Source organism: Daphnia pulicaria, unplaced genomic scaffold (assembly GCF_021234035.1).
Source record: "Daphnia pulicaria isolate SC F1-1A unplaced genomic scaffold, SC_F0-13Bv2 h1tg000218l, whole genome shotgun sequence".
Taxonomy (NCBI): Eukaryota; Metazoa; Arthropoda; class Branchiopoda; order Diplostraca; family Daphniidae; genus Daphnia; species Daphnia pulicaria.
This window is the reverse complement of record NW_025804895.1, coordinates 5,001-15,000: the sequence shown is the minus strand read 5'-3', so window position 1 is coordinate 15,000 and position 10,000 is coordinate 5,001. Positions and strand designations below refer to the sequence as shown.

At 49.9% G+C, this 10,000-nt stretch overlaps 3 non-coding genes across 3 annotated transcripts in view; all 3 read left to right on the top strand.

Annotated features, from left to right (window-relative positions):
• The first annotated feature begins 3,777 nt into the window (after window positions 1-3,777).
• LOC124319915 lies at window positions 3,778-6,072 on the top strand. The gene has a single exon (XR_006913608.1). It is a non-coding gene; the product is annotated as a small subunit ribosomal RNA (ribosomal RNA).
• Window positions 6,073-7,002: 930 nt separating this feature from the next.
• On the top strand, window positions 7,003-7,155 carry LOC124319911. Its single transcript, XR_006913605.1, has one exon. It is a non-coding gene; the product is annotated as a 5.8S ribosomal RNA (ribosomal RNA).
• Window positions 7,156-7,796: 641 nt separating this feature from the next.
• LOC124319912 overlaps window positions 7,797-10,000 on the top strand; it is a 4,577-nt gene continuing 2,373 nt past the window's right edge. Inside the window, exon 1 of the ribosomal RNA XR_006913606.1 lies at window positions 7,797-10,000. This exon is cut by the window's right edge and continues 2,373 nt beyond it. This is a non-coding gene — a ribosomal RNA (large subunit ribosomal RNA).

The following is a 10,000-nucleotide window of genomic DNA, read 5'->3' as shown; positions in this document are numbered from 1 at the left end:
TTCTAAGTCCTAAAATTTCCAAGACCGGTTTTTGGTGGTGACCGGTCGGCGGGTGTGATGGTAAGCCCCGCCTGAGCTCTGGTGAAAGCCCGGCAAAATTTCGGAAATCAACTTTTTCGTACAGTTACTGCCCGGAACATCCACTACTTTCCTATATAGGGAAGAGGTTGTCGAGAAAGAAAAAAGTTGAAAAATTTTCTAAGTCCGAAAATTTCCAAGACCGGTTTTTGGTGGTGACCGGGCGGCAGTTGAGCGGGCGGCCCGGCCTGAGCTCAGGTGAAAGTCCGGCAAAAATTCGGAAATCGACTTTTTCGTACAGTTACTGCCCGGAACATCCACTACTTTCCTATATAGGGAAGAGGTTGTCGAAAAAAAGAAAGTTGAAAAATTTTCTAAGTCCGAAAAATTGAAAAATTTTTCTAAGTCCCGACGACGTGGTAGTGACGTGGTTGGCGGGACTTGGACGTATAAAGGCCGATGAAAAAAAATGGAAATGGAAATGAAAATTTCTCGATTTCCGACGACGGTGTTTGGCAACGACTCTCTCGCCCGGCCACTGGTCGGCGCGAGAGAGGAGTGAGCGAGACCCGTCGATTCGAAAAGAGAAGCCGTCACACCGTCGAGGCGTGGCGGCTCTCAAGTGGGTTGGTCGGGCGTGTCGTGATGACTCGCGACCGTAAAAAATTCCCACTCAAATTCTCCCATTTCCGACGACGGTGTTTGGCAACGACTCTCTCGCCCGGCCTCTGGTCGGCGCGAGAGAGGAGTGAGCGAGACCCGTCGATTCGAAAAAAAGCCGTCACACCGTCGAGGCGTGGCGGCTCTCAAATGGGTTGGTCGGGCGTGTCGTGATGACTCGCGACCGTAAAAAATTCCCACTCAAATTCTCCCATTTCCGACGACGGTGTTTGGCAACGACTCTCTCGCCCGGCCTCTGGTCGGCGCGAGAGAGGAGTGAGCGAGACCCGTCGATTCGAAAAAAAGCCGTCACACCGTCGAGGCGTGGCGGCTCTCAAATGGGTTGGTCGGGCGTGTCGTGATGACTTGCGACCGTAAAAAATTCCCACTCGTCGAAAATTTTCTAAGTCCCAACTTTGAAAACGACGGTTCCTGAAAGTCGGCTGGCGGTTGGATGGGGCAATGTCCCCGTCCAATCGCTAAAAATGAGCCGGAAAACGGAGACATTATGCGGCGGAACATTAGTGGTTTTCCTTAGTATAGAAGAGGTCTCGATTCCTAAACTCGGAAAAATTTTCAGAGTCCCAAAAATTTTCGAAGTGTCGAATAGTTTGGTTTCTCGAATTGAAAATTTTTTTCAAATTTGCGACATTACGACAAGCAGCGATTGTAAAGCCCGGTCCAAATTTTTCAAACGAGTCTTACTTCTTGTTAGTCCGCCTGGCCGATACCAAAGAATGGCCGACCGTCGACTATCGGGCGAATAGACGGGTGAAAGAAATAAAGTCGAAGCCGGTGGTTGGATAGATATCGAAGGGAAGGCGAAAGAGGCGAAAAGGAAAGCGCGAAATTTCTTTAGTAGCTTCGACGCAAAAACTTTGGTATCGACGGGGAGCTTTGGGAAATGAAACGAAGACGCAGAATGGGAAGTTGTCCGGTTCGGCGTTAGTTGTAGTTTCATTTCCACCGTAGCTGAGCTCCTTTCCGCCCGCCACTTCACATGATTTTAGTTTCGATTCCGTTCGATCGCGCTTGCACTGTCTTTGTTTTTTTTTCACTGCTTGGATCGCGGCTTTGCTCTAACCAGTTTAGCCCCATGCGATCAAAAAGTCTTAAAAAAAAAAAACCGTTGAACGGAGACGAACTCGATGAGCTGTCGGTGTGTGAAATATCATTCCTTCGGTAAAACCGTTTTCGAAATTTCCGATGGTCGGTATATGTAAAAATATATCCGAACCGCGATGTGGACGGGAATTCAAACGCCCGCTTCACCGATTGGTGCGACAGCTGAGAAGCTCGTCACTCGATCCAACGACTCTTGGTCGAAAAGTTCAGAAGAGGTGCGCGCGTCAAACATTTTTTTGGTTTCGGACGTTTCGTTTCTTCGGCACGTGTGGTTTGTCTGTGGCCGTCTGTGAGAGAAATCGGACGCTTGTTCTTTGTTATTTTACCGTAACAAGACAAGACGGGAAAGATTCTTTCTTCCAAACTTACGGCATCATAACCATCAGCGTTTACCGTCAGCGACGATACGGAAGAGAAAAGAAAATGGTGCGCGTCTTTTCACTTTTTGACACCGTATCAAAAAAAAATTACCGTTCAGGCGGAAATGTGTGTGTGTGTGTGTGAGCCGAGAGATAAAAAATAAAAAAGCCACCAAACAGAACGCTTTCAAATTATTTCGTGCGGCGTGCGCATATTTCACATTTTGCCGTTTGACGGAAGCTCGTTGTGTGGAACACAGAAGTGGAGATGGACGGAGTTGAAGGGGGGCGAAGACGGCCCGGTCGGACAAAGTCAAGAGATTGAAATATACGAGAGAATTGGGTGGAAGTGATGGCAAATCTATAAAATTCAAAAATCGGATGAGATGCGAGGACCGCAAAATGTGGCGTCGACTCTGACTCTCTTTTACTACGAACTTCCCTTCGACGGAAGATATCGAGAGCTGAGCTGAGCGCCCGCTGAGTATGGCCGGCGTAATTACAAACGAGTTACGGTTGGAGCTATATCGATTGTACGTATCCCGAACGTTCATCGAACAAGCCAGATCAACTCGGCGCCCGGTAAGATGTACGCTCAGTTATGGCCATGACACACGAAGGGAGAATTCAAACGGCTGTGAGTGTACGGCCCGCCCGGAGTTGTGTGTAGGCAGTGACCTCTCAAGAAAAAACGTAAAAAATTTTTTTTTGACAGTCACCGGTCTGCGACAAGTAATCAGTACGAAACTTGGGTGCAATGCAAAAAACATTTTGAGAATCCTTGCTTGACAACAACGAATCTAACACGATAAAAAAAACGATCCCCATCGGTGTACCGCTTGCTTTTCTCGCGCTTCGGCGCAGAATCGCTTATTCAGCTGCCCTTGGAATATGTTCGTTTCGTGCATACTTGATCTCGGTCATTCTTCGGTGAACTCTTAAAGAATTGCGCACTTTTATAGGGGTAGTCTGGTTGCTTGTCTCGACTTGAAATGATTTGTTTTTTTCCGCCCATGACTTTCTATACGATGCCTCTATGCTGGCCTCTGACCGCGGTTGTTCCGAGTTTTCTCTTTCTCTTCGAAAGTCTTTGCGGAAAATTCTGCCTCGTGTGACCGTTGAGCGGTGAGGTGTGTGTGTGTGTGTGTGTCGTGCGGGGTGATGCGAGAGTGTGCCTCGGCGGTGGAAAAATAAAAATAAAACTCTGAGCCCACAAAAATTTAAAAGATGTATGCTTGTCAGCTTAGTAAAGCAGGCTTGACTTATGAGCATACAGCACGCCACATATGACCGTCGAAAACCGTAATACGGGAAAAAAAGTTGATGAATATATCAAGACCGGTCGAATGAATCCGATTCACTTTGGGCTCATAGACCGTTGAATGGTCTTTGACTTTGGAAATTGAAATGAAAAAAATCCAACAAACGGATCGGATCGGTGTTTCTCTTCACTGGGACTCGCTGTGACACGCCAGGCGTTGCGATCAAAAATTTTAGTTTCCGAAGAAAAAGAAAAAAAACGAAAAACGTGTTGATTTGGTGTGTGTTTGGTGATGCGTGGGCGAAATAAAAACCCGCAACTCGCCGGATGCATATCAAACAAACATACACGAAATACCTGGTTGATCCTGCCAGTAGCATATGCTTGTCTCAAAGATTAAGCCATGCATGTCTAAGTACAAGCCGCTAGACGGCGAAACCGCGAATGGCTCAATAAATCAGTTATGGTTCCTTAGATCCACTCCATCCTACTTGGATAACTGTGGTAATTCTAGAGCTAATACATGCACTCGAGCCTCGACTGCGGGCTTTCGGGCTCGCAGAAGAGGTGCTTTTATTAGATCAAAACCAGTCGGGGCCGGGCTTTCGGGCTCGCGCACCGTACCAATTTTGGTGACTCTGGATAACTTCACGCCGATCGCACGGCCTTCGCGCCGGCGACGTATCTTTCAAATGTCTGCCTTATCAACTGTCGATGGTAGGTTACGCGCCTACCATGGTTGCAACGGGTAACGGGGAATCGGGGTTCGATTCCGGAGAGGGAGCCTGAGAAACGGCTACCACATCCAAGGAAGGCAGCAGGCGCGCAAATTACCCACTCCCGGCACGGGGAGGTAGTGACGAAAAATAACGATACGGGACTCTTCCGAGGCCCCGTGATTGGAATGAGTACACTTTAAATCCTTTAACGAGGAACCATTGGAGGGCAAGTCTGGTGCCAGCAGCCGCGGTAACTCCAGCTCCAATAGCGTATATTAAAGTTGTTGCGGTTAAAAAGCTCGTAGTCGGATGTCTGTCTTCGGCCGGGCGGCGCCGCTCTGAATCAAGGGTGTTGCGTTTCACGCTCTGGGAGCCCGGGTGTCAAAGCCCGACTCTCTTCACGGTCGGACAACATCGCCGGAGTGGTGGTCGGTGCGTCGTTGTTGTATCTGCGGCCAGAGTTGGAAAGTTCTTTCGGGTTCTTTTTTAAATTTTGGTCGTAGTTGACTCGATTCGCTCCACCCAGTCAATCGTTCGGGGTGCCCTTCACCGGGTGTCTCGGGCGGCCGGCAACGTTTACTTTGAACAAATTAGAGTGCTCAAAGCAGGTGTATCCCAACGCCTGAATATCGCAGCATGGAATGATGGAATAGGACCTCGGTCCGATTTTGCTGGTCTTTTACTTTTGGACCCGAGGTAATGGTCAATAGAGACGGACGGGGGCATTCGTACTGCGGCGACAGAGGTGAAATTCTTGGACCGCCGCAAGACGAACAACAGCGAAGGCATTTGCCAAGAATGTTTTCCTTGATCAAGAACGAAAGTTAGAGGTTCGAAGGCGATCAGATACCGCCCTAGTTCTAACCATAAACGATGCCAACCAGCAATCCGTCGGAGTTACTCCAATGACTCGACGGGCAGCTTCCGGGAAACCAAAGTCTTTGGGTTCCGGGGGAAGTATGGTTGCAAAGCTGAAACTTAAAGGAATTGACGGAAGGGCACCACCAGGAGTGGAGCCTGCGGCTTAATTTGACTCAACACGGGAAACCTCACCAGGCCCGGACACTGGAAGGATTGACAGATTGAGAGCTCTTTCTTGATTCGGTGGGTGGTGGTGCATGGCCGTTCTTAGTTGGTGGAGCGATTTGTCTGGTTAATTCCGATAACGAACGAGACTCTAGCCTGCTAAATAGGTGACGGGTTTTATCAATTGAAACCGAAGGGAGTACGGAGGCGTCGGGATCAGGTGGCGGCGATTCGGGTCTCGGTGGGACTGGTTCCTTTAGTGAGGCAATCTCTCGGCTTGGTTTCGTTGTGCTCTGTTCGTCGGGTGTACGGCCTTCACGGGTTGGTTGCCTGGCGGATGAGGTATGGCGGGGCTTTGTCGGGAATGTCTCGCGGGGGCTGGCTCTATTGTTATTCGGTCGTCGTCATCCCCGGCGATACCTTCTGCTCTCGCGTCCGTCACGCAGTCTTCTTAGAGGGACAAGCGGCGTCCAGCCGCGTGACAGTGAGCAATAACAGGTCTGTGATGCCCTTAGATGTCCTGGGCCGCACGCGCGCTACACTGAAGGAATCAGCGTGTTTCACTCTCCCTGTCCGAAAGGACCGGGTAACCGCTGAACCTCCTTCGTGGTTGGGATTGGGGACTGCAATGATCCCCATGAACCAGGAATCCCTAGTAGGCGCGGGTCACTAGCCCGCGTCGATTACGTCCCTGCCCTTTGTACACACCGCCCGTCGCTACTACCGATTGAATGATTTAGTGAGGCCTTCGGACGGGCTTGTCGGGGTGCCGTCGAGTGGGGAGCAATCTCTGCCCGTGCGGTGCCTACCAACGGCGAGACTGAAAGATGGTCGAACTTGATCCTTTAGAGGAAGTAAAAGTCGTAACAAGGTTTCCGTAGGTGAACCTGCGGAAGGATCATAAACGAACAAGACAAATGTTTTGCGCATATGGCTTTGGTTGAGCACGAAACAACTAAAAGTTGCAAAACAAAAAAACCCCATCAAAAGTCTTTCGGCGTAAGACATCGTATGAACTATGTGTGGGTTGACGGAAGAAAATCATTTATTTTGAACGGGTATCAGGCGCTCTGATGCGCGGTGGTTTAAAGCGGATTCGCCTTTTCAAATTGATTTTTCTTTCCTCTCGGCTCAAAAAAAAACACAAAGTCTTTCGATTTGGTCTATGGCCGTGAGCAAATTCTTCCTGCTTCGATGGTGAATGTCTCTATAGATTCATTCGACCTTTAGCGGCGCTCACAGTGTTGACGTTAGTAGAGTGAAGAATACGATAGCCCGCCTGGGCCGCGAGTACCGAAGGAACAATAAAGGAGATTTTATAAAGTCTTAGTCCCTAAATCAAACACTTTGAAAAATAAAAACTCGGTGGATGGAGAGTCGGAAAAAAAAAAAACATCAAGATTTTGAACGGGTATCAGGCGCTCTGATGCGCGGTGGTTTAAAGCGGATACGCCCAATCGAAATTGTTTTTTTTTGTTTCTCTCTTCGTCTTCGGGATTTTTTGATTCTCGGTGGGGGACGAAAGTGTGAGACTTTACTCTGGACGTTCTTTTCGGGCGTAGATACTCGTGGTTGCGTGCGTGTGCGTCGTATAGACTAACACTCCAAAGCCCGACACTATGCCGTTGAAAACCGAATGTTTTTTAAGCTTGCCCTTCGCCCTCTCGATGAAGTAGGAAGAATTCAAAATCACAATAACACACTAAACCCAAATTCTAGTACGAGTGTTTATCGGAACATTTTCTTTCTGGCTTTCTTTCTCCGCCCTCGCATTCATTTGCTTGGGCGGGTTGGAGAAAAAGAGAGAAGAAAACGAATATGTCGTTTTATATACGACCCTGAACGGTGGATCACTAGGCTCGTGGATCGATGAAGAGCGCAGCAAAGTGCGCTAATCCATGCGAACTGCAGAACACATGGAGCATCGAAATCTTGAACGTAAATGGCGGCCCAGCTTCTCGCTCGGGCCACATCTGACTGAGGGTCGGTCGAATGATGAACGAACAGAGATTTTTTCAGTCTTGGTTTTGCATGTTGGGTCGCGGCGAGATTTATTTTTCACCCGGCCTGACCGCATAAAAGCTCCCGAATCTCTAACGTCTGGGTGCCGCGCGACTTAAGTGTCCGCGATGCCTCAAATACAAAAAAGGGGGAAAAATAAAAGAAGGTTCGCCCTGTTTTGTTTTTTTCCTCTCTATTCAAAAGAAACCTTTTTCGATGGCAAAACAGATGGGAAATTTTTGAGCCAACTCAAAAAAAAATTTTAGAAATAAACACATCTTCTCGAACAAGGTGTCGGCTGCGTGTGCGCGATATACCGCTTCAACGCGAGTTTAGTTGTGTGTGTGCGCCGGGCGTGTCGAAGTGTCGACCACCGCGAATTATCACTCACTCTAACCGCTCGTTATGCAAGCTTGGTTCGCGCACGACGCGTTGTTTCAATACAAAAAGCCGCAGGACGCCCTGTCACTTTTCGTAAATTAATTTTTGCGAATAACGAGAGACTCGCTTTATTTCGAAAAAAAAAAATTTGAACCGGCAATTATTCAATCTTTCCCGGCTTTAAAACGCCAAAGTCTGCCGAGCTAGATAAAGTGTTGTCTCCTTTTGAAAACAAACAATTCATTCTGACCTCAGTTTAGATGAGACTACCCGCTGAACTTAAGCATATCAGTAAGCGGAGGAAAAGAAACTAACAAGGATTCCCTTAGTAGCGGCGAGCGAACAGGGATGAGCCCAGCACCGAACCTCGCGCCCGGTTGAGCGGGTGCCGAGGAATGTGGTGTTCGGGAGGATCGTGCGCGTCTGTCCGGTATCTATCGTCCAAGTCTCCATGAACGGGGCGAGCAACCCACAGAGGGTGTCAGGCCCGTAGATAAGACGAGCCGAGACCGTGCATCGGATCCCTTCCCAAGAGTCGGGTTGCTTGAGCGTGCAGCCCTAAGCGGGAGGTAAACTCCTTCTAAGGCTAAATATCGCCACGAGACCGATAGCGAACAAGTACCGCGAGGGAAAGTTGAAAAGAACTTTGAAGAGAGAGTTCAAGAGTGCGTGAAACCGTTCAGGGGGTTAAACGGGTGGGCCCTCGAAGGTCGAACAAGTCCCCGCTCCCGGCACTTGGTTGTATGCCCTTAACGCTGCATGGAGACTGCCTGAATTGGCGGCTCTCTTGCATAAGTCGTTCTGCGATCGCAATAGCCACGCCAAGGTCCGCAAGTGGGGGGCCTAGTAGGACTCCGCGACCGACTGGGTGTCTGTTACACGGGGCGTCCGTTAGCGAGTTTCGTGGTTACCTTCGCGGGTGCCGCGATGACGAGCGCGGCGTTTCCCAACAGTACTGCCCGGTCGTGACCTGTCTCCTCCCGGGAGGTGTCGTAGCTTTTTTTTGTAAAAGAGAAAAAGTTGCGGTGCTCAACCTGTGGAGGCCCAGAGCGGAGAGTAGAAGTCGGGTCCCACCCGACCCGTCTTGAAACACGGACCAAGGAGTCTAACATGTGCGCAAGTCGTCGAGAAATTATCAAACTAAACTCGCGAGGCGCAATGAAAGTGAAGCGGCCCCGATGAGGGTGCATCCGCGAGGGGTGATCCCGTCTCGAACAGAGCGGGCGCAACCCCAGGGCGTCCGAATGCTCGCGAGATCTTTCCCCCTTAAAAGGGTTTGGTCGAGTCGGCCGGACGAACCCAGAGCGCACACGTTGGGACCCGAAAGATGGTGACCTATGCCTGGCCAGGACGAAGCCAGGGGAAACCCTGGTGGAGGTCCGCAGCGATTCTGACGTGCAAATCGATCGTCGGAGTTGGGTATAGGGGCGAAAGACTAATCGAACCATCTAGTAGCTGGTTCCCCCCGAAGTTTCCCTCAGGATAGCTGGTGCTCGCAAAGAGAACAAACGGAGTTTCATCCGGTAAAGCGAATGATTAGAGGCCTTGGGGTCGAAACGACCTCAACCTATTCTCAAACTTTCAATGGGTGAGAAGCCCGGCCTTTTTCCTTGATTGAGGCCGCGGCAATTGATTTGAATCTGAGCGCCCAGTGGGCCATTTTTGGTAAGCAGAACTGGCGCTGTGGGATGAACCAAACGCCCGGTTAAGGCGCCTAAACGACGCACATTTCGGATCCCACGAAAAGGAGTTGGTTGCTAAAGACAGCAGGACGGTGGCCATGGAGGTCGGAATCCGCTCAGGAGTGTGTAACAACTCACCTGCCGAAGCAACTAGCCCTTAAAATGGGAGGCGCTATAGCGTCGTGCCTATACCGGGCCGTCGGTCGGCAGAGCGAATAACGTCCGTGTCAGCTCGAAGAGAGCGACGGCGCTGAGGCCCCGACGAGTAGGGGGGTCGCGACGGTGAGCGTAGAAGGGTTGTGGGCGTGAGCCTGCCCGGAGCCGCCGTCGGTGCAGATCTTGGTGGTAGTAGCAAATACTCCAGAGGGATCCTGGAGGACTGACGCGGAGAAGGGTTTCATGTGAACAGTGGTTGGACATGAGTCAGTCGATCCTAAGCCGCAGGCGAAAGCCGACCTAGTGACGGGCGTGATGTGTTGCATCTATCGTATGAGTAGCGGGCGTGGTTGTGGTTGAGTCGTGTGTCGGTGATTCTTCTGTGGTGTGCGCGAAGAGAAAAAATCTAAAGTTGCGGGGTCAAAGAAAACACATGAATAAGAAAGCTTGTGAGAATGATAGAAGGTTAAAAGAAGTGTCTTTTTCCTTTTTTTGATTTCTCTTAGCCGGTATTTGATTGTTTTTCTCCCGTCTCTTTTATTTTCCTAGTACCGTTCATCGCGTTATGGCATCGCATGCTTCTTTCGCAGCGCCTTCGAAAATATGAAACCA